At 38.8% G+C, this 24681-nt stretch overlaps 1 long non-coding RNA gene across 1 annotated transcript; it reads left to right on the top strand.

The window, feature by feature from the left end:
* Positions 1–13: 13 nt before the first annotated feature.
* LOC106998274 (uncharacterized) lies at positions 14–15037 on the top strand. The gene is made up of 4 exons (XR_001444693.3): positions 14–472; positions 1834–1974; positions 3321–3365; positions 13933–15037. It is a non-coding gene; the product is annotated as an uncharacterized LOC106998274 (long non-coding RNA).
* Positions 15038–24681: the final 9644 nt, after the last annotated feature.

Raw genomic sequence — 24681 nt, 5'->3', positions numbered from 1 at the left:
GGATAGGCCCTCTGCGCATGCGTGAGACCGGGGCGGTGTCCGGGAGTCGAGAGAGTCGGCGGTGCACGCTCCACATTTCCACTTCCCTAGTCAATGCCGGCAGTCTCGCGGGATTTCCTCCTGTCGCGGGAGTTATTTGAATGCCTGCGCGGTAACGACTCCTTAGGGGCCTGGGGCCCTCTGACAAGAAGCCTGAGGAGACGCCGCGGAGAGCTCTACCTCTGGATTGGTGGGCAGGTTGGCTGTAGCTGAACGCCGACAGGGCTTGTCCGGACAGAGTCCCAGAGCCATGGGAGCGTAAAGAGACTGCTGCGGATTAAGGAGGCCTTTCGGCTGGCGCAGCAGCCGCACCACAACCAGGCGAAGCTGGTGGTGGCGCTGAATCGCTCCTGCGGCGGGGTAAGCGCTCCCGGCCCGCGCCCGCCCCAGCCCGGAGCTGGCGGGGCCAGGACGCTGGTTCATACACTCCAAGGTGATTTTCACAGTCTTTGTGGAAGAGTTAGAGAATTTTGAACTCTGATATCATTTCACCTATTTACTTCTTTAGAGAATAGCATTGTGTTTAATAATCATAGTATTAGTGTGCGACTCTTTCAGTTAGCAGGTCATTGGTTTTTTAACATAAACCTGCATTTCATTACATAGATTTAAATATGTATGTATATTTCTGTCCTCTAATGATTGTAACAGAGCACATTTCTTGGTCATTAACAAGATAGGTTCGTGCAAATAAGTGCATCTTTGTCACAAACCAAGTATTTTTCTGGAGTTTATATATATGTGTGTGTGTATATATATGAGACAAAAAAATATATAAAGGAGAATATATATATTCTTATATATTTATAATATATATTTTTTGGTTTGACATATATATGTCATATATATGGGTTTTTTTGTAATTCTACGTTAAAGAAACAGGGAAACAAAAGTTAGATACCGAAGCTTGAATTTCAACTCTGAAACTTAATGCGACTTTATCAGCATTTCTCTTCCTCAAGCTACTTACTTCTTGTAGGATTACACAGTCAAATTTTTAAAAAATTTTGATTCTCCCACTGGATTTTTTTTTTTTTTTTTTGAGACGGAGTCTCACTCTCGCCCAGGCTGGAGTGTAGTGGCACAACCTGGGCTCACTGCAACCTCCGCCTCCCAGTTCCAGCGATGCTCCTGCCTCAGCCTCCCGAGTGGCTGGAATTACAGGTGCCCGCCACCACGCCCGGCTGATTTTCGTATTTTTAGTAGAGACGAGGTTTCACCATGTTGGCCAGGCTGGTCTCGAACTCCTGACCTCAGGTGATCCATCCGCCTGGGCCTCCCAAAGTGCTGGGATTACAGGGGTGAGCCACCACACCCAGCCTCTCCCACTGGATTTTTAAAGCTTTTAATCAAAAGATTAGCAAATATTTATTTTACATGGCTCAAACTACATGAAAAGAAATGCAGCGAGAAACACTTCCTAGTCTCTGTACAGTACCATTTCTAATAGTCTTCAACGGGTAATCATTTTAAATTAGTTTCTTATTTATCCTTCCGGTCTTCATGCAGAGATACAAGCAGATGAGAATATACAGTCTCATTTCGCTGGGTCTGTCCTTCAATATTTTCTGCACTGTTCATGTTTTTTTTTTCCCCCCCGTTTTACTGTATATTCTGGATATTCCTCCTTATCAGTATTCAATTAAACTTATTTTTTCTGTCACATACTCCATTTTGTAGATATACTCCAGTTTATACAGTAAATCACACATAGGTGGACACTTGACGTTGTTTCCAGTCTTTAGATATTAGAAACAATTGTTCAGTGAATACATGTCATTTCTACATTTGCAGGGGTAACTGTCAGATTCTGAAAAGAATTAAAGAGTTGCTGGATCCAAGAGGAAATGTGTTTGCAAATATGATAGATATTTACAATTGCCCTTCATGGAGTGATCCGTTCTACACTCCTATCGGCAGAGAAGAGCATGAGAGGTATTGCTTTTTTTTTGTGGGGGGTGGGGGTGTGGGATTGGAAAGAACAGGAATGTAATTGGGATTTTTTGATAGATAAGTAAAATCCTGAAAAGTTTGGGAATATGAGTTAGAATGATAAAATGTTTAACAAAAACAAATCGTTGTGTGATAGCTTAATTTTAAAAAGCAGTGTTGAATTGGGACCATTGGGTGTTGGGTTTTTTCTTTTCTTGTTGTTGTTCCTGAACTGTACCTGTAGCACATTTCTCCAGATAGATTCAAGGATGTTTAGAAAAATCAAAATCTCTTGTGATCAAAATCTGTGCCACCTTGCTCCATGACAGAAGCAATTCGAAAACAAGAGACTTGGGTAAATATTACCCAGGTTTATTTTTCTCAGTTTTTTCTACTGGATGGATAATTAATAATTATTAAAGAGTAGAGATAAGAGATTTTAGCCCGGCACGGTAGCTCACGCCTGTAATCCTAGCACTTTGAGAGGCTGAAGCGGGCAGATCATGAGATCAGGAGATCCTGACCAACATGGTGAAACCCTGTCTCTACTAAAAATACAAAAATTAGCTGGATGTGGTGCCAGCTACTCAGGAGGCTGAGGCAGGAGAATCGCTTGAACCCAGGAGGCAGAGGTTGCAGTGAGCCGAAATCACGCCACTGCACTCCAGCCTGGTGAGAGTGAAATTGTTAAGATTCTTGAGAGTTATGATAGTGTTAGGGACAGAGACTTTTATCAGTGTAATTTGTGAAGGGTTTGTTTTTTATTTCTGCTGGCCAGTAAAACAGTTTTTTAAGAGGCATTTGTTCATTGTATCAATTAAGCTATGATGATCTGCAAATACGAACCAACAGCAGAGTGAGAAACAGAATTTGCAGCAGTTTGTTATGTCATTTCACCAAACAGAAGGAAGATAAAGAGAAAAATGAAGACAGTGACATTTCAAACAAAAGGACCTTATACATATTTTTCTGTAGGCTAAAATAAGATTATAATTAAAAGCTGATTTGTTAGGTAATAGTAGCTTACATTTAAAATAAAATTATAAGAAACCAATTTTAGGTAAATAAATTAATGCCCTACCTAGGAAGGAATGCAAAAGATCATTTTTTTTGGTCAAAAAGTTGTTGCATTCTTGTTATTTAGCAAATATTTCAGACAAGGACTATTTTGAGACTATATAAATGTGTATTTAGTATACCTATGCATGAAAGTAGCATTGTAGCTTTTCTTAGTTTGCATGAATTGTAGCCCCTTTTGAGTTATTAAAGTCTTCATTCTGAACTTGGGGAAAATCAAGCAGTTGTTATAATGCCACTTGGGAATAAGTTTTCGTTTGTTTTTGTTTCAGTACTGTGGTAAACAGCAATGAAGTTTTTGATGTGCCAAATTCTGAGTAAGTTATTGGGAAATAAGCCAGAAAATGCCCAGATTGATAATGTTTTGTGTAAAAAATTAATGAAGCCATTCTTATTTGATTGAAAGATAAAATTGCAAATGAGAGAATCCAGGCAATCCTGCCTCTTTTGAGACTTAAGACCTATGAATAATGACTTGTCCCATAAGTTAAAAAGTATGTGCAACTCCATAGTTTTTTGTTTGATTTTTAAATTCACAGTAGTTGAATTATTCCTATTAAATATGTCATTTATGAGAAAAGAAAGTATGTATGAAACACACCCACCTACCCATTTAGTGATACATCATTCCAATAGCAATTCCCTGACACCAGCTGGATGTCCTGCAATGCAATTCAATTTTGATACTAATTGCCTGAAGTTAGCACAGAAGCCACAGGTTAAGTGCTCAGTCCCACAAGACTGCCTCCATTTCACATGCCCGGCCACAAGTCTCAGGTATTCCCAACCTACTTGGACTTCTTCCAGGCTGACCCCATATTTGGGCATTCCCATGACCTACCCCCCAGGTTTGATAATTTGCTAGAATGACTCACAGAACTTAGGAAAGCGCTATTTTACTACTACAGTTTTTGTGTAAAGGATACAACTCGAGAACAGCCAAATGGAAGAGACACATCGGGGAAGGTATGGGGGACAGAGGATGCAAAACTTTCATGTCCTCTTTGTGTGTGCCACTCTCCCAGCACATTAATGTGTTTGGAAGCCCCTTAAGCCAGATGGTTTCAAAGTTTTTTTATGGGGTTTCATTGATCAGACATGATTCATTAATCATTAATCACTAGTCACTTATTTGAACTCAGTTTCCAGTTCTTCTCTCCTTGTCAGAGATAGTGAGATGGGCTAAAAGTTTCAGTCCTATAAATACCTAGTTGGTTTTTCTGGTAACCAACCTCCATCCTGAAGATACCTAGGGTCCCTCTCTATCTCCCAACCCTTATGAGTCATCTCATTAACATAAACTCAGGTATAACTGAAAGGGATACATTATGAAGTATAAAAGACACTTCCTATCAGGAAATTGTAAGGGTTTTAGGAGCTTTCTTCCAGGAACCAAGGACAAAGAATAAATATATTTTTTTATTATACCACAGAAGAGTAATAAGATGAACATATATACCCAGCATCCAAATTAAGAAACATAAAGGTATCTTTTAAGCCTCTTGTGTTCCTTTGTGAATATATTTCCCCTCCTTCCCAGGGGAAACCATCATCTTGAATTTCATGTTATCTATTACCTTGCTTGTCTTCAGAGTTTATTATAGTTTTAAGGCTGTCTAGCGGTATATCCGAAATAAGCCTCTTTTTGACCTTAATATAAATGGAGTTGTATTGCATGTATGCTTTCCATGGTTTATTTTGTTAATAAATATAGAACATATCATTTGTTAGATAATTATATTGGGCTGTTAGTGACTACTTTTTTTGTCTTTTTGTTTTCTTAAGATTTTGTTCTTAGCTTCGAGAATTTCATTTCCTTAACATGGACTAGTGATATATTAGGTAATGTGTACTTAATAGAATTGAAAATCATACTTTAATATACACAAAGGTAAAGAATTGTATAATGAACCCAACAACCCAACACCTAGCTCCAACCATTATCAAGTCCCCCCCTTCCCCCTACCGTAATACTCATTCACATATACATGCACTCTACCCTTCTGTCAGCCAGAACTATTTTGAAGGAAATGTATGACGCTGTAACATTTTTATCTAATATCTAATATTGAGTGTTAGGATTTTTATAATTATTGCCAAAAAATGTTTTTAAACTTGTTTCTTTGAATTAGAAGCTAAACTATGTCCACATATTTCATTTTATTGATATATCTTTGTCTCTCTTAATATATAACAGAGTCCCCCTTTTTTGTGTTGACATTTATTTGTTGTAGAGGTTAGGTCATTTGTCTGATTGAATTTCCCATATTCAGGATCTGGCTGTTTCCATCCTCATACAATCATTCAACCTATTCTCTCATGTTTATTTTCTGTAAACTAATAGTAAAATTTAGATGCTTGATTAGGTTCAGGTTTGACTACTTGGGCGCAAGGGCAAAAATACTACTTATGTGGTAGTTTATAAACATCCTATTGCATCATACCAGGAGGTTAAAGGCTTCAATAATATTTTCGAAACAGTGTCCTAATATATATGGATTAAGGATTATAGAGCAATAATGCATAATTTCCATAAGCCGTGTTCTGCTATAGTCATATCTCCTCTAACCTCCTTTCTGGTTTTAGATGGAGAAACTAAGTATTTGCCAAAGGTCAGACAGCTAATTTAATAGTAAAAGTAGGGCTCTTTTTCACCTTTTGCCCCTTTTAAAATTTTGTCTCATAAACCTTTGATATCTGTGGATCAGAAAGAATTCTGTTTGATGTAGTCAGAATAGCATTTCTGCCTATTCAACTAGAACAGGAGTTTTGGCCGGGTGTGGTGGCTCACGCCTGTAATCCCAGCACTTTGGGAGGCTGAGGCAGGCGGATCATCTGAGGTCAGAAGTTTGAGACTAGCTTGGTTAACATGGTGAAACCCCATTTCTACTAAAAATACAAAAAATTATCGGGGCGTGGTGGCGGGCGCCGGTAATCCCAGCTACTTGGTAGCCTGAGGCAGGAGAATTGCTCAAACCTGGGAGGCAGAGGTTGCAGTGAGCCGAGATGGCGCCATTGCACTCCAGCTTGGGCAGCAACAGCAAAACTCCGCCTCAAAAAGAAACAAACAAACAAACAAAAAACAGAATAGGAGTTTTGTGACTGAGAAGTTAAGACATAGTGAAGGTTCATCTCCTTGAGTGGTTCTGTTTTTGCACTGCCTGTGTGGTAGCTGAAACTTAAGTTTGAAAGCAATAGTTAGAGAGGTTAGATAGGATCTAAGCCTGAAGCCTGGTAAATCCAGGATAGGAACAATGCAAGAAAATCTTTATAGACTATAATAGTAGTTGGTCATTTAGTTCTAAATAATTTTTATTTGTGGTACTTATTCACCTCATTTTTATATACTAGTATGCTTTGCTTCCCGTGTTAATTTCTACTTGTCTTATAAATGTTAAGTGTAAATTAATCTTAATTTGAAGAAAATGAATTATGGAACAAAATATAGGAAGTGAAAACTAGAGGGAGGTAGCTTTCCTCTATAAGTTATGTGACTTAACATAAAAAATCAATGATGTGGAAAAGTCTTCTACAAGCCTGGTTACACATCACAGAAATCCCTTATGGTTGCTTAATCTGTTTGATGCATAAAGTGTTTTGTAGTGGCAGACACACTGCTTTTTTTTCTTGTGATTCCTAGTGAACTGATGGGAATTTATGCAAACAATGATTGTAGGTATATGACAAATTAATTTACCATTAAAAGCCATAACTGGGCGGGCATAGTGGCTCATGCCTGTAATCCCAGCACTTTGGGAGGCCAAGGTGACCAATCATGAGGTCAGGAGATCGAGACCATCCTGGCTAACATGGTGAAACCCCGTCTCTACTAAAAATACAAAAAATTAGCTGAGCGTAGTGGCACGTGCCTGTAGTCCCAGCTACTCCAGAGGCTAAGGCAGGAGAATAGTGTGAACGTGGGAGGTGGAGCTTGCAGTGAGCCAACATCACACCACTGCACTCCAGCCTGGGCAACAGAGCGAGACTCTGTCTCAAAAAAACAAAAAAAATATAACATTGATAATCTTCTAAGATGAAAGAAATGAGTTGATAAGGAGAAAAGGTTTTAAGATTAAAATGGGCCGGGCGCGGTGGCTCACGCGTGTAATCCCAGCACTTTGGGAGGCCGAGACGGGTGGATCACGAGGTGAGGAGATCGAGACCATCCTGGCTAACACGGTGAAACCCCGTCTCTACTAAGAAATACAAAAAACTAGCCGGGCGAGGTGGCGGGCGCCTGTAGTCCCAGCTACTCGGGAGGCTGAGGCCGGAGAATGGCGTGAACCCGGGAGGCGGAGCTTGCAGTGAGCTGAGATCCAGCCACTGCACTCCAGCCTGGGCTACAGAGCGAGACTCCATCTCAAAAAAAAAAAAAAAAAAAAAAAAAAAAAAAAAAGATTAAAGTGAAAGTTTCATGAATAACTTTATTTTGTAAGGAAAAAAGTTATGATTACATATAATTTCACTAATTTTTAAATGTAAAATGGAGAAATAATCCCAGATAAATAACAATATAATAAAAATTGGGGAACATTTTATTTAATGTGATGAGTGTGCTATGTATTCATAAGTTATTTCAGTTTGGGATCTCAAGTGCAGTTCTCACATACCTGGTGCAGTGTTAACTCTGTTTCTTTGTTACTACATTCATTCTACTTAGCAATGAACAACCCTGTTTCCTCCAAAAGAATGATACATCGTTATGACATAGGGCTAGAAAGTTTTAAAAAAATATATACATTTGATGTTTCATAATCATTCTTTAATATTTACAAAGAAGTAAGCTATAATATTTCCTATTCTTCAGGCACCAAGTATAAATCAGTTTTTGATTCAGAGTGGTGGAAAACAAATCTATCCAGTTTTTTTCTTGAATGCATTAATTTTTGTTCGGGCATGTAATGGTTAAAAGTTTGAGACAGGCCAGAAACAATAAAAAATGGACAAAATATATAAAACAATGTTTTCTAAGATATTGGATATCAGGCAATGAAGGACGGTGAAGCTTGATCAACAGAAAACAAAGTGAGCCCTATGTTTGCCTCAGTTTAGTGCCTTGGGAGAATTTCTAAGCCATAGTACAAGGAGAGAGGAACATATCAGCCTGGTGGAATCCCTCTGTTGATAGAGCCCAGAGCCTGGTGAGACCAATGCAGCCAGAGTTTGCTAGAAGGGAGAAAGCTGCATAGAAAGAGAATTCTCGTGGTCTGGAATGAATCGCTCCTGATTCTTCAGGTAAGTATTGACCACTGCATGTGAGGAAATGACCTGAGGCCAAGGAAAGGATCATCCAAAAATATTACAGTACAGTCTTGGATCACATAAAGACATTTTGTTCAATGATGGACTGCATAAGATTATAATGGGGCTGGAAAATTCCTACCACCTACCTAGTGATGTCATAGATCTCAGTCATGATGTCTTATGTGTCTGTGGTGATGCTGGGCTACTGTCTGGCTGATAATATTCTTATCTTTTTTTTTTTTTTTTTTTTTTTTTTTTTACATGAGGTCTCACTCTGTTGCCCAGGGTGCAGTACAGTAGTGCAATCTTGGCTCACTGCAGCCTCAACCTTCTGGGCTCTGGTGATCCCCCACCTCAGCCTCCCAAGTAGCTGGGACTACAGGCACGTGCCATCATGCCCGGCTAATTTTTTGTATTTTTTGTAGAGACGGGATTTTGCCATGTTGTCCAGGCTGGTTTCAAACTTGTGGGCTCAAGTGATCTGGCTACCTTGGCCTCCCAAAGTGCTGGGGTTACAGGTGTGAGCCATTGCACCTGCCCTATTGTTATTTTAGAGTATACTTTTTCTACTTATATATTTTTTCAGAAGTTTACCGTAAAACAACTTCAGGCAGATCCTTCAAAGTATTACAGATGAAGGCATTGTTGTCATAGATGACAGCTTTGTGCATGTTACTGCCCTTGAAGACCTTCCCATGGGAAAAAATCTGGAAGTGGAAGACAGTGATATTGTTGATTGTGACCCTGTGTAAGTCTAGGCTAATGTGTATGTATTTGTGTCTCGTAAAAATAAAGTTTTAAATACAGTTTATAAAATAAGGATATAAAAAATATTTTTATACAGCTGTACAACATGTATTTTAAGCTAAATGTTATTACAAGAGAGTCAAAAAGTTAATTTAAAAAAATTTTTTAAGTTTATAAAATAAAAATTTACTATTGAAGAAAAACATTTTAAAAATAAATTTAATGTGTTTAAGCCTAAGTGTGCAGTGTTTATAAAGTCTACAGTAGTGTTATAATAATGTCCTAGGCCTTCATATTCACTCACCACTCACTGACTTACCCGGAACAACTTCTAGTCCTGCAAGCTCCATTCATGGTAAGTGTCCTTTACGGGTATACCATTTTATCTTTCATACTGTATTTTTACTATACCTTTTGTATGTTTAGATACAAAAATACCATGTGTGACAAATTCAGTATGGTAACTGAATGCTGTACAGGTTTGTAGCCTAGAAGCTATAGGCAGTGCCATATAGCCTAGGTGTGTAGTAGGCTGTGCCATCCAGGTTTGTGTAAGTACTCTATCATGGTTACATAATGATGAAATTACCTAAAGGTGCATTCCTCAGAACATATCTCTGTCATTAAGCAACACATGACTATAATTGTGTTGTGTTCAGAGACAGCTGGGAATATTGGCTGTTTCCACAAGACAGACTGGAAAGCCTCATTCATGGAGCATTGGGTAGAGTATATACAATGGGTCTTGCCTCAGTTGTGGGAAACAGCCCTAGCCTGAACACTGTCCCTGTTCTGCCTAACAAGCGTTTAAAGCAAGGCCTGAAAGCATCAAACTATTTCTAAGGAGCTTAACTGAATTCTAGAACAAACCTCAAGATTTATAGGGATACAAAAACATCCAGCACCTAGAAAGGTAAAATCCACAGTGTCATCTCCAAACTAGCAAGGATGCAAATAAGCAGTAAAATAGGACCCATAATGAGACAAAAAGTGACATGTTAGAATTCAGACAGTATTCCATATTTTCAAAAAGTTAGGTAGGGGCCTGGAAGATAGATGCCAATCCAACTTCTAGAGATAAAAACTGCAATGTGTGAAATGTAAAACATATTGTGTGGGATTAATGGCAGATTGCACATTGTGGAAGAAAAGATTCATGAGTTTGAAGAAGACATAGCAATAGAAACAAATCAAAGTCACACCAAAAAAATAGTCTATCAGTGAGCTGTACACAAGTTTAAGCACCCTAGTGTGTAATGGGAGTAGGGGAAGGGAGCATACAAAGTATTTGAAGAAATGATAGCTTAAAAGTTTGATAGAAACCATAAACCCACAGATTCAAGAAGATATGAACTCCAAGCACAAGAAGCATAAAAAACCCATACTACCCAGGCGTGGTGGCTCATGCTTGTAATTCCAACACTTTGAGAGGCTGAGGCAGGAGGATTGCTTTGAGGCTGGGTGTTTGAGACTAGCCTGGGCAACGTGGAGAGACCCTGTCTCTTACACAAAAACCCAAACCAGAGTACACCATAATCAAATTGTTTAATACCAATGATAAAGATAAAATCTTAAATGGACTAGCGGCAAAAAGGTACTGTTTTCAAGTGACTTGGAAAGAGTTACAAAGGTGAGAAGTTAGATTTCTTAAAGGGAACAATTTGAGAAGCCAGTAGAGCAACATATTTCAAGTACAGAACAGAGAAAAACCCTGTCAACCTAAAATTATGTGCCCAGGCCAGGTGCGGTGACTCACGCCTGTAATCCCAGCACTTTGGAAGGCTGAGGCTGGCAAATCACTTGAGGTCAGGAGTTTGAGACCAGCCTGGCCAACATGGAGAAGCCCCATCTCTACTAAAAATGCAAAAAGTAGCTGGGTGTGGTGGTGGGCACCTGTAATCCCAGCTACTCAGGAGGCTGAGGCAGGAGAATCACTTGAACCCAGAAGGCAGAGGTTATAGTGAGCTGAGATCACGCCACTGCATTCCAGCCTGGGCGACAGAGGGAGACTTGGTCTCAAAAAAAAAAAAAAAAAAGTCTATGCCCAGAGAAAATATCTTTGAAATAAAAAAGCAGCATACTTTTTCAGACAAGAGCTGAAAGGATTCATCAGTAGATGTGTAGTACAAGAAATGTTAAAGGAAGTTAAGTAAGGCAGGTAGAAATACACTAGGGACGAGCAACCCATGGTCTGCAAGCTGGTATTTGACTGCCTGCAGGCTAAGAAAGTTTTTTTTCCCTCCTTTTTTCAAGGGTTATAAAAGAAAACCAAAAATAACTCCTGATGTTGCCCACTGTTTCTTTTGTGGGGGGAGGGGGAAAAGGGGCAGGGGACATACAACTGCCTTCAGTTGAGAACCACTGGCTATATATGCATCCCAGTTAAAAGCTAGAGGTTGTTGCATTGGATAAAACAAGATCCAATTTTATGCCTCTTATAAGGCACACACTTTAAACGTAAAGACCCAAATAGGTTAAAAGGTTGAAAAAAGATACCGTGGTAACACCAATTAAAGCTGGAATGTCTGTATTATTAGACAAAGCAGATTCTAGAGCAAAGAATATTGCCAAGGATGAAGAATGCAAAACGTAGCAACCACTGGAAAATACTTTGACAGTTTCTTGTAAAGTTAAAACATGCATCTATCATATATATGATCTAGCCATTCTACCTGTAGGTATTTACCCAAGAGAAAATGAAATATTTGTTCATATAAAGACAAATGTCCATTGTAGCTCTATTTGTAATGACCAAAATTTAGAAACAACCAAAGTGCCTATCAAGTGAATAAACTGGAATACAATGGAACACATGAGAATACTACTCAGCAATGAAAAGGAATGAACTGTTGATACGCATGTGCAATTCATTTCAAGTATACCTCCATAAAGCTTGTATAAGCTTGAGTCAGGAAGTGAGATATAACAATACAGTAGCTCTGATTTTATTTTATTTCAAAATTTCTATTATAATGTCCTTTTCTATATGTTGCAAAATTTTGGGAGCATGTAGTACCTAGGGTGATTACTGCCTTTAACAATAATGTCTTTTGGAACCCTTGGATAAGTTGGAATGTTGAAATCCCTGTAATTATAAATATAGTTCATAAAAAATGCTGAAAATATCAGTAAAATATGTGGTATTATTAGGTATTGTCTTTGAAAATGTTTGCCAAATAGTAATTGCTTTTCAATAACAAAATAAGTACTGACCAAGGAGTATTGAATATTTAATAAAAATAACTTTTCATAATGTAAAATCAGCAGACTGTCTTTGGATGCCAGAGTTTTGTTGCATTTTCTGTGGGCTGATGATCATTGATGCCAGGTATTGGGTAAAAGGAGAGTATTTATTACCATTCATTCTACTTTTATGTTTGAAATTTTTTATCATAAAGCTTTTTTTTTTTTTTTTGAGATAAGGTCTCTGTAGCCCAGTCTGGAATGCAGTAGCACAACATTTAAAAAAATTTATATTATCTAGCAATAGATATTCTATTCCTGAAAATACATTTCTGTTGTCTGATATATAATGACATTCTGTTAACAAAACACTGCATATATGATGGTGGTCTCATGAAGTAATACTGTATTTGTACTGTACCTTTCCTAGTTTTGAATACATTTAGATACAGAAATACTTAACCATCGTGTTACAATTGCCTACAGTAAAGTGACATGCTGTACTGGTTTGTAGCCCAGGAGCAAGAGGCTCTATTTATAGCCAAAGTATGTAGTAGGCTATACCATCTGGGTTTGTGTAAGTATGCTCAGATGTTTGGGCAGTGACAATCGCCTAATGACACATTTCTCAAAATGTATCCTGTTGTTAAGTAACAAATACTTAACTGTATATCTAATTCAGTTGTGTCTGAGGTTATATTTAAACAACATGGTGTATCCTGTACTAACGGATCTTCCTACATTTCTCTACAAGTGTTATGCAGCTTATTTTCAACGAGGTGGATTATGAAGTCTGTACAGACTTATAGTAAATATTGCTTCCAAATGTTCTGCAGTGGTAAAAAGTAAATAAGCTACTGTGTTGTCACTCTGGATAGTTTTTAATTAATTAGCTGAGGTTTAAAGTTGTACATATCATATCCAGACATATTAGAAGAAAATACATGAGTTGTTTTCTGTCTCACAATATGCTTTAATGATGATAATAAGGCTTTATCACTAACAATAGTGCAATAACTAAGAAATTAGTCTGGGAACTTGAATGTATTTTTTTCCTTTGTCAATAAGTTCAGCTTCTTGTGTCCAAATAGCTTTTTTAATTTTGAAGATTTTATGCCTTTATTTCAAGAATACCATTGACACATTTGATAAATGCACATATTAAATTAACTTCATTATAATCTTTTATACTTTCTTTTTTCTTTTTAGAATGTGATTTGTATGATGTTGGCTGTTGTTTGAAATAAACAAAAGAACAATACAAAAACCAAGTACAAAAAAAATTTAAAAATGTGATTTGAATAAAGTCAAAATTTGCTGTTTAAAAACTCAACACCTTTCTCTGTTTTGTCACTTATTTTACATCCCAGATCCAGCAGTTGAACTTGAGTGGTTTTTACTTCATCATTCTTGATTATCTTTATTTTTAAAAATGTGGTTCAAGTGTAATTTGTAGTTGGATTAAAATGTTACAAGTTATAAATTCGAAAATACCATACTAGATAATGTGTTTTGACAAATGAACTGACCATTTACAACTGATACTTTTTTTTGTCTTTATACTTCTGTTAGTAGCAGATGAAATCCTTCACACATGAAGTCACAAATAATTGAATTTTATTAACCAAAATTTTAATTGTTACAATCATTGGCTTTTCAATTAAGTTGATAGTTAAATTGACTATCTGTTTTTGTTTGTTTGTTTTTTAGCGATGGAGTTTTGCTCTTGTTGCCCACGCTGGAGTGCAATGGCATGATCTCGACTTACCGCAACCTCCAGCTCCCGAGTTCAAGTGATTCTCCTGCTACAACCTCCCGAGTAGCTGGGATTACAGGCGCCCGCCACCACGCCTGGCTAATTTTGTATTTTTAGTAGAGATGGGGTTTCTCCATGTTGGTCAGGCTAGTCTCGAACTCTCGACCTCAGGCGATCTGCCCACCTTGGCCTCCCAAAGTGCTGGGATTATAGGTGTGATAAATTGACCATCTTATACCAGGAAATCAAATGAGAAGACATCAGTAAAAATATTCTGGCCAACTCATGTTTTATTTATCATATCCTCTTCATTAATTGCTTCTCATAATGCCACAGTTTGTCATGGTATTTGTGGCAGCAGGCAAAGTCCTTGCTTAGACTTTGATTAAATTACTGTGGCATTTTTCTATTAAAAAGATATCGTGGTTTCAATCTATAATTTGCCTGTGATCTGCGGGTTAAAAAAAAGAGCACTATACTATTCCATTTGATTCAGTGTTTTCAGATAATACATCATTTTGCTTAGTCTCATTTGGATGAAATGAATATTTCCAGATCTACATGTCAAATAAGAGGATACTACAACTTAGTATGTAACTCCTAAAAAATAGAAATTATTTAATATGAGTTAAACTTCAATTTTAACAGATGTTGAGTGCCTATATCATATGCCAAGCATTGGACTAGGTACTTGTACATGTTTTCTCATGGACTGCCATCAAGGTTAAAGAGGTTGCCCATGATCATGTGACTGTTTAGTGAAAGAGCCAAGAACCTAAGTACTACGACATGTATTCAGGTGCCCTTTGCACTGTCCCATGTTTCAAATCATTAAAGGTGGGATGCGATTTTCAAGATTATTTAATAGCTGTAATTTGTAATGGGTACAAATATGGTTTATAATGTTAACATTAAACTAGAAACTATGCAACATTTAGTAATTTTTAAATTATGATTATTTTGATTGATAATTTATAATTGTATACATTTATAAGATACAATGTGATGTTTTGATATATGTCTACAATGTGGAATGATTACATCAAGCTAATTAACACATCTAGCACTTCATTTGCCTATCTTTTTTTTTTATGGTGGGACATTTGAAATTTACTCTTGGTTTAGTTTGTTGAGACAGGTGGCAGCTCTGTCACCCAGGCTGGAGTGCATTGTTAGGATCACAGCTCACTGTCACCTTGACCTCCCAGGCTCAAGCCTCAGCCTCCCAAGTAGCTGGAATCACAAGCACACACCACCATACCTGGCTAGTTTTTTTGATGTTTAGTAGAGACAAGGTCTCACTACGTTTCCCTGGCTTCTCTAAATATTCATTATTATTGACTGTAGTCACCCTGCTGTCCAATAGATCTCAGAACCTATTCCCCTTGTCTACCGGATACTTCACATCCTTTGATCAACAACTCATTCCCACTCCTACAGCCTCTGGTAACCATCATCCTCTCTTTACTTCTATGAGTTTAACTTTTTTAGATTTCACAAATGTGAGATCATGTGGTATGTGTCTTTCTGTGCCTCGTTTATACTAATTTCTTTTTAAATGAAGTTTATTTAATACCATTGAATGAAAACATTACCAGTATTTCAAACCATAATCTAGTCAGCAATTGGATGGGTACTACATTAATACTACATTCCCTAAAAGTCTTCAGTTTCACCAAAACCAACACAGCACAAAGCAACAAAAGCTCATATTTATATTTTATTTTGTTTTTAGAGGCAGGGTCTTGCTCTGTCTCCCTGGCTGGAGTGCAGCGGCGCCATCATGGCTCATTGCAGGCTGGACCATCCTGGGCTCAAGCAATCTTCCCACCTCAGCCTCCTGAGTAGCTGGGACTACAGGGATGCACCACCATACCTGACTAATTTTTTAACTTTTTTGTGGAGGTGGAGTCTCCTTATGTTGCCCAGGCTGGTTTTGAACTCCTGGGCTCAAGTGATCCTTCTACCTTGGCCTCCCAGATGCTTGGAGTATAGGTGTGAACCACCATGCCCAGTCCCAAAATTCATATTTTTAAACTGAAAAGCCAAATCACCCTAAAAGGTTTCTATTACAAGAACAAGATAAGGAAATGGTCATTAAAAAAAAAAAAGGTGTCAGTAGGAAATTGAGGCAATTCTGTTTGTATGCATTTGGCCTCAAGGAAGTGATTCAGCTTCCTCTTGCATTAGCCCAAGGGTGTGGCTTATGGTCTTGGACAGTTCACTTGTGATCCAGATTCCTTTGGAGGGTGTCAGAACAGGTGCAGGTACACTAGTCATCGGATTCCTACCAACAACCAAATCCATCTCAGTTGAGAACCATGTATTTTACTGGGTTCTTTTTTCCCCTTAAATTGAATAATTTTGGTGTAGTTTTGGACTTGGGCCAGATACTCTCATCCTATGTTTGTGTTTCTTTTCTCAGATAAACTAGTTCTGCTCAACTAGCATAGAATTTTATTTTTTATTACATATTAAAAAACATATTGGGCTCTAGTATGCACAATGCTCTAGGCGAGGCAGTGGAGTTGGGGAGAGGAGTGGGAAAGAGTGAAACAAATATAAGCTTGGTTATATTTGAATATTAGCTGTGGATGCTTTAGCATTCAAACAATTTTAGATACATCTCGCAAGTTTGTAAGGTAGTTCCAAATTAAGTTTTACTGAATTGGTTGGGGTAACTCCTGCAAGGTAGACCATCCTAAGGGTAGAAGAAATGAGCTGTACTAATAATAAGCTGTTGTTGGAGTGAAGGAGGGATTCTGATTATAGTGGTATGGCTGTACCTCAAGTTTGCCTTGACTAAGATCCCTGACACCATATCTGATGCCCAGGGAGGTAGGGGGCTCTAAGTAAATACGGTTGAAAGCTACTTCACATAAACACATGAGTTGAAACAACCCGCCACTGGAACCCCTTTAACAATATGTCACAAGAAAGCCATTCTTTCCTACATTGGCAGCTAAACTCATAATGGCTACCTGAAAATACAGGGTTCAAGGAAGAATGGGAGAGAGAGAGTGGCTCAGTTTTCATATGGGGTAGCAATGTAGCTGTAGCGGGAGTGAATTTATGACAGAGCACATGAAAAACATTTCTGATAATTCAGAAGCCCTTTGCATTAAGGGTAGGGAGATTTTGCTGAAGTTTAGCTTCTAAACTTCAACCTTAATGAATCATTAAGATTCACATATTAATGATATTGTGACCTCATTTGTACCTGTAGGCTGTTGGGGACTGCAGAAATAAGGGTTATATAAAGATGAGCAGGCCGGGAGTGGTGGCTCATGCCTGTAATCCCAGCACTTTGGGAGGCTCAGGTGGGCAGGTCCCCTGAAGTCAGGAGTTTAAGACTAGCCTGGGCAACATGGTGAAACCCCGCCTCTACTAAAAAATACAAAAATTAGCGGGGTGTGGTGTCAGGCGCCTGTAATCCCAGCTACTTGGGAGGCTGAGGCAGGAGAATTGTTTGAACCCGGGAGGCAGAGGTTGCAGTGAGCTGAGATGGCACCATTGCACTCCAGCCTGGGTGACAAGAGTGAAACTCTATCTCAGAAAAAAAAAAGATGAGCAAAACTGTGTCCCCACCTTCAAAAAGGGCCCACTTTGGTGGGGGGAAAAATGTTTGTGTCAATAAAATAAAAAGCAGTATATTCAACTTTATAAGTGAGGTACTGTAATAGGTACCTCATCGGACGACACGTAAGAGTGTCTGAGTCCTGTTCAATAGGAATTAGTGTGCCAATATGTTTTTAACTGAGCGAGAGTCATTAGATTTTTTGTTTTAGAAACATTGCTGGCTAGCTGGTTTGGTGCAAGGATTGAAATGAGAAGCTAAAAGCAGGGAAACTAGTAGTTCAAGCAGAAGGTAAGTAGGGCCCATACTAGGTCTGTATTAGTGTAAGCAGAGAAGGGGTGAATTAGAGATGTTTGAGAGGACTATGTGTCTTATTAAGATACTGAATGATGGAAAAACGAAAGCTTTTAAGATAACTCCAAAATCTCTAGAAGCAGTATTGTGTGTTTACCTAAAAAGATAGAAGCTCTGAAGCCAGACTGCCTAAGTTTGAATCTTGGCTCTGCTATTTCTTTTTCTTTTTTTTTTTTTTTTTTGAGCCCTTTGTAGCCCAGGCTGGAGTGCAGTGGCCTGATCTCAGCTCACTGCAAGCTCCGCCTCCCAGGTCTGCCTCAGCCTCCCGAGTAGCTGGGACTACAGGCGCCCGCCACCACGCCCAGCTAATTTTTTGTATTTTTAGTAGAGATGGGGTTTCACCGTGTTAGCCAGGATGGTCTCAATCTCCTGACTTTGTGATCCACCCACCTCGGCCTCCCAAAGTGCTGGGATTACAGGCGTGAGCCACCGCGCCCGGCCTCTGCTATTTCTTAATGGGGTAGTCTTGGGCAAATTATGTACCTTCTTTAAGTTTTTCATCTCAAAAATCACGATAAGAGTGCCTACACTTCATGCAGTCATTCTGTGAATATAAATACTCTAAAACCAAAAAGTCTTTAGAATGGTGATTTGCACTCAGGTTTGTTTGCTATAATTATGTTAGCCAGGGTAACTAAATGAACAGTGATGAAAATGAGATGAGAATACAGAAAGCTTGGCAAACTCAGAGGATAGAAAATGGTGAGTTCACTTTTGGACTTACTGAATCTGTAGCTTCTGGCAAATGATAGTCACCTAGTGTTTGTTGAATAGTGACAGAAATAAGCAGATTTTTTTTTTTTTTTTTTTTTTTTTTTGAGAGAAGAGTGTCGCTCTGTCGCCCAGGCTGGAGTGCAGTGGCCGGATCTCAGCTCACTGCAAGCTCCGCCTCCCGGGTTTACGCCATTTTCCTGCCTCAGCCTCCCGAGTAGTTGGGACTACAGGCGCCCGCCACCTCGTCCGGCTAGATTTTTATATTTTTTAGTAGAGACGGGGTTTCACCACGTTAGCCAGGATGGTCTCGATCTCCTGACCTCGTGATCCGCCCGTATCGGCCTCCCAAAGTGCTGGGATTACAGGCTTGAGCCATCGTGCCCGGCCAGATTTTTCTTTAAAAAAAAAAAAAAAAAATAGGCCGGGCGCGGTGGCTCACGCGTGTAATCCCAGCACTCTGGGAGGTCGAGACGGGCGGATCACGAGGTCAGGAGATCCAGACCATCCTGGCTAACACGGTGAAACCCCGTCTCTACTAAAAAATACAAAAAACTAGGCGGGCGAGGTGGCGGGCTCCTGTACTCCCAGCTACTCGGGAGGCTGACGCAGGAGAATGGCGTAAACCCCGGAGGCGGAGCTTGCAGTGAGCTGAGATCCGGCCACTGCACTCCAGCCTGGGTGACAGAGTGAGACTCCATATCAAAAAAAAAAAAAAAAAAAAAAAAAAAGTACCAGGTATTGTTGTAAGCTCTTTGACTAGAGAATCTCATTTAATCTCTACCACAATCCAGTAGGATAGGTAGTATTATTTCCATTTCACAGATGAGTGAACAGAATAGTGAACAGGTTTATGGCTTAATGGTAGTAGCAAAGTCCTCATTCCCAGAAGGCAAAAGAGGTTCTGTTTCACCTTGCTGGTAGTAAGAAAGTGGACCAGCTGAGATTTGAACCCAATCGATGCAACTCCAGTGTGCTGAACCACTACAACAGGTCAAACCATTTTGAAACCTCTGGCCCTAATATCTCAATAGAGATACTGAGACTAGAGTCTATTATGGTATGCTGTTTCATACAGTGTTAGGTGTCTAATAATAAATATACCTATCATTTATTGAATAGCTACTATGTCCCATGCAGTGAAGTACCTAGTGTATTGTTAGTTTTTGAATAATTAATGACTAGTATCAATATATAATATTACCCCTATCTTTGAAGAGGAATATCATAGAAATATTATGGTATATGCAAAGGAAAGGATATCATTTCTAGGAATTTTCAGTAAAAGACTGGCAAGAATAAACATATGTGAACTTGTAATTCTTCATGAATAATAGCATTCCTTTTTTTGACCCATCCTAAAAATACCCAAATTAGAAAGTTACATTTGGTAAATATTTTACAATCATTTCTTATTTACTCATTGCTTACCCTGCACACTAGGTCAATATGCCCTACTGTTTTATGGTCAGTTATTCAGTGACAGAAAGATTATTTTGACAAAGATCTGGTAGTAACAATTGTGCACACTTACATTTTTTAAAATCTGGAAATAATGTTTAGCCACAAACTTGTTCACTATTCTGCTGTTCCTTGTCAGCAACAAGAACACCTTTGCAAAGACAAACAAAATTACATCTTACTATAGTATCAGCTACCTAGGAATAGATTACATAAAGATAATGGATTGAATAGATTGATGCAATTTTAACTCCCTCTAGGATGATATTGAAGAAAACAATTTTTATCCTTCACCATTTCTGGGCTGGGAATGGTGATGAGAGGCTTGCTTGAATTATTCAAGTAGAGCTTTTTTATTACCAGTGATTTCTAAGCTTGACCTTTTCAAGGAACAATGCATATCTGATGATCTCTTGGGATATTCTCATTATTTAATGTATATAGCAATATTAAAAGATAGTATTGAGTGCTAAGTATGCCAGGTACTGTGAAAGCCTATTACACTTATTCAGTTAATCTTTACAACAACACTATGAAGTATGTTTTACTCTTTTTCATAATTTATTAAGTGAGGACCCAGAAACTCAGAATACATAATTTGCCCTGGGTCACACAAATGCCACCACCTTTGAACTTAGATATGAAGACTACCCTCTAGAGTTGGTAGAGCCGTGGAAGGAGCCTATGCCCCTAAATAAAGTAGAGCTGTCAAACCAGTTCTGGACCACTTACATGGTGTATATGTAAGTTTAGTAGCCAGCTTCAAAGACAGCCCTCAATTAATCCCTGCGTTTATTAGGTACACTGTTGTGTAAGTAATCCCCTCCCACACTGTACTGGGGTTGTTCTGTACCACCAATAACATAGGCATGAATGATGGGATGTCTCTTCTGAGATTACATTATAAAAAATTGACTTATCTTGGGTTTGAAATCACTTGCTCTCTCTCTTTCTTGGCCCTCACCTTGAGGAAAGCAAGCTACCATATTATAAGTAACCCTATAGAGAGTACCATGTGGTGAGGACCTGAGGTCCTTATTCTAACAGCCTATAAGGATGTGAGGCCTCCCAACAGCCACTTGAGTGAACCTGAAAGCAAGATCCTTCAGTCCCAGGTTATGTCATTAGATGATCGCAGCTCTGGCTGCTAACTTGACTGCAGCCACATGAGAGAACCTGATCTAGAATCACCCACTAAGCCACTCTGTAATTCCTGATTCTCAAAAACTGAAATAAAGCCATTTAAGTTTTAAAGGGTGCTTAAGCCATTCAAGTTTTTGGTTAATCTGTTATGCAACAATAAGTAACTAACACATGAGAAAAAGGAAAAAAAAGACCGTATCTTGTTTAAGGCACTGTTATTTTCTATTTTCTGTCACTTGCAACTAAATGTAATAAGTCCCTTCTCCAGTTAATTTGTAGAATTAACCTAAAGAAACAGTTTTGAAATACTATTCCTAAGGTTCCCAAACACTGAGAATTGGCAGAGACCAAAGAGAACATCATGTCCAATCTGCTCGTTTTACAGGTAAAAGTAATAGCTAACATTTAGTGCTTCCTATGCCAGGCTCTGCTAAGTTCCATAAAACAGTTAATTCTCAGGATACTTTGTGAGGTAGAAACTCACTATCCCTTTACAGATGAGGATACTGGTTCCACACTCCAACCCAATTTTGCTTTACTGTCTCTTCACTGTAAGAGAACACTTTTAAAACAGTGCAATTACAAGCACATGCCAAAGTTTTGTTACAACCCCGCACACAGGGGAAACACCTATAGTAGTCCAAAGAATCACCTTGGTAGAGACATTTTAGGGAAAGAGAATGGAACTAATCACAGTTAAATCGGTTACACAAATAACATAATGATTCATTAAAGGTTACCTAACTTTTTTTTGAAACGGAGTCTTGCTCTGTCACTCAGGCTAGAGTGCAGTGGCTTGATCTAGGCTCACTGCAACCTCCTCCTCTCAGGTTCAAGTGATTCTCCTGCCTCAGCCTTTCCAGTAACTGGTACTACAGGTGTGTGCCACCATGCGTGGCTAATTTTTGTATTTTTAGTAGAGATGGAGTTTCGCCATGTTGCCCAGGTTGGTCTCAAACTCCTGACCTGAAGTGATCCACCCACCTCGGCCTCCCAGAAAGTGTTGGGATTACAGGCGTGAGCCACCGTGCTGGGCCACCTAACTCTTCACTGACTTATCTGGATGACTGGTGACTGATTTCCCATAACAAGTCAGCCTGAGAAAGTCCTTTTTACACGTGTTGTAGATTAATTAATATGTATTCATAATTTAGCACCTTTTATCACTCAAAAGTGTCCCAGACCAAGTCTGCACAGTTGAGGAAATGAAGGTTCCAGAATGGCCAAGTGATTTGTCCTAGATCTTGTGGGTACGTAGTGAGAACTGGGATTAGAGTTCAAATCAATGTTTTATGTATTAGCCAGGCTATTAGTCAGTGAACACAAATGAGATGTATACATGACATCTCTATTTTTAGGTAGCTCTCCGCAGAGGTGTCTTGTGTAATTGGGGATGTTTTTGTACTCTATTTTGAGTTTTTAAAACAATGTCAGAGGCTGGGTATGGCAGCTCATGCCTATAATCCCAGTGCTTTGGGAGGCCAGGTGGGAGGATTGCTTGAGGCTGGGAGTTCAAGATCAGCCTGGGCAACATCATGAGACCACACCTCTACAAAAAATAAAAATAAAAAATTAGCCTGGTGTGGTGGCACATGCCTGTAGTCTTAGCTATTCTGGAGCTGAGAAAAGAGGATCATTTGAACCTAGGAATTTGAGGCTGCAGTAAGCTATGATTGTGCCACTGCACTCCAGCCTGGGTGACAGACTGAAACCCTCCTAAAAAAGAAAAAAAAAAAAAGAAAAAGTCAGAGGTAGGGAGGAAGGAAACAGAACTGATACTTTCCTAATACTTTTTTTTCCTCTCTGTAGGCAGGGATTAAGCAATTGCCTGCCAGATTTCATCATTACAATGAATGTAACTCTGACACTTTACAGGAAACTTATCATTTCTTTCCATTCCAGAAACTTGTGATACTTTCTCACTACATGGTGCAAACAGCTGAGTCAAGTTGTCCTTGAGAGTAGCCACCTTTCCCTCAGGTCATACACATGGAACCATTCTTTCTCCCTACAACTCAGCCCATTATAGAGCCTTTGACTGAAAATCAAGATTTTGGTGTTCGCTTGGCAATATTTACTACGAGGTAAATGACACAAGGTAGGTGACACAAAGGTATATTTGGGAAATGGAAGGCTCATCTCTGTCTGAAAATGTTGCAAGGAAACTTTATGGACCACTATACACATTGTATCTCCAAATTTAAAATGAAAGAAACTATGGTTTTAGCATTATTTAAACTTCTCTTCAAAAGGAGATCTAAGGAATGGGACTACTCTATATTTGAACAGTTAACGTAGTTTGTGGTGCGGCTCACATTCTCCTGGTAGAAGGAATTGGAAATCTGAGTAAAGAGGTTCCCAGAGCTGAATTTCACCCAGTACCCAGTTTAGGAATCAAGTTTTGCTTATGAGGTCAAAATGAGAACCCTTTAAAGGAGGGTAACAATTGTTGAAAGTAAGAAGGACGTTAAATACAGCTTGTTTGGGTTAGTTTTCCTTAAAAACCATATATGTATATTACTGAATAACAGGAGTATTTTGGCTTGTAAAAACTTTTCAAATTATCATTCATGCAGCAAGAAATATTTTATGCTTGCTATGTATGCCTACTACTTGTTCAGGGAATGTAGATAAGCATTATTACATAATGTCAGGTACTTAAAATGGCTAAGAAATTATTTTACTGGATACCTTTTCATTTATGACATTCTTCTGATTTTTTGTCGTTAAATATATTTAGTTAAAGCACAGGAGGGACTGGAATTAATGAGGAAGAAACATTGATCACTGCAGCTCATTCAGAATGGGGTAGATAGTATGAAACTTTGAATCTAAAAGCTGGGAGATTTCCAAGAACAGTAATCTGGATTTATTCAACTTTATATCTCAAGCTCCTGCTGCATAGTGGGTGTCCAATTTAATGCTGAATATGAGAAAATTAAGTCTCTGGAGTCCCAGATGGATAATTTTTCTGAATATTTAATGCTGAGCTTAAGGGCCACTTCCACCAGAAAGCCCTCTGTGGCTATCTAGAAAGTTGATTAAGACCATCCTATATGTGCCCATCTTATTCCGTTTTCTGTTGCTTATAACAGAATACCTGAAACTGGGTAATTTATAAAGAAAAAGAATTTATTTCTTACAGCGTGGGGCTGAGAAGTCCATGGTCGAGGGGCTGCATCTGATGAGGGCCTTCTTTCTGGTGGCGACTCTGCAGCGTCCCAAGGCAGTGTAGGACATTATATGGCGAGGAACTGAGCATGCTGGCACAGGTCTTTCTTCCTCTTGTAAAGCCACCAGTCCCACTCCTATGATAACCCATGAGTCCTTTAATCCATGAATGAATTAAGCCATTCATGAGGGCAGAACTTTCATGACCCAACCACCTCTTAAAGTCCCCACTTCTTAATACTGCCTTATTGGGGATTAAGTTTCAGCCTGAGTTTTGGAAAGGACA

The sequence above is a fragment of the Macaca mulatta genome, chromosome 5, assembly GCF_049350105.2.
Source record: "Macaca mulatta isolate MMU2019108-1 chromosome 5, T2T-MMU8v2.0, whole genome shotgun sequence".
NCBI lineage: Eukaryota > Metazoa > Chordata > Mammalia > Primates > Cercopithecidae > Macaca > Macaca mulatta.
Note: the sequence above shows the minus strand (reverse complement) of the source record. Positions and strands in the feature narration are given on the sequence as shown.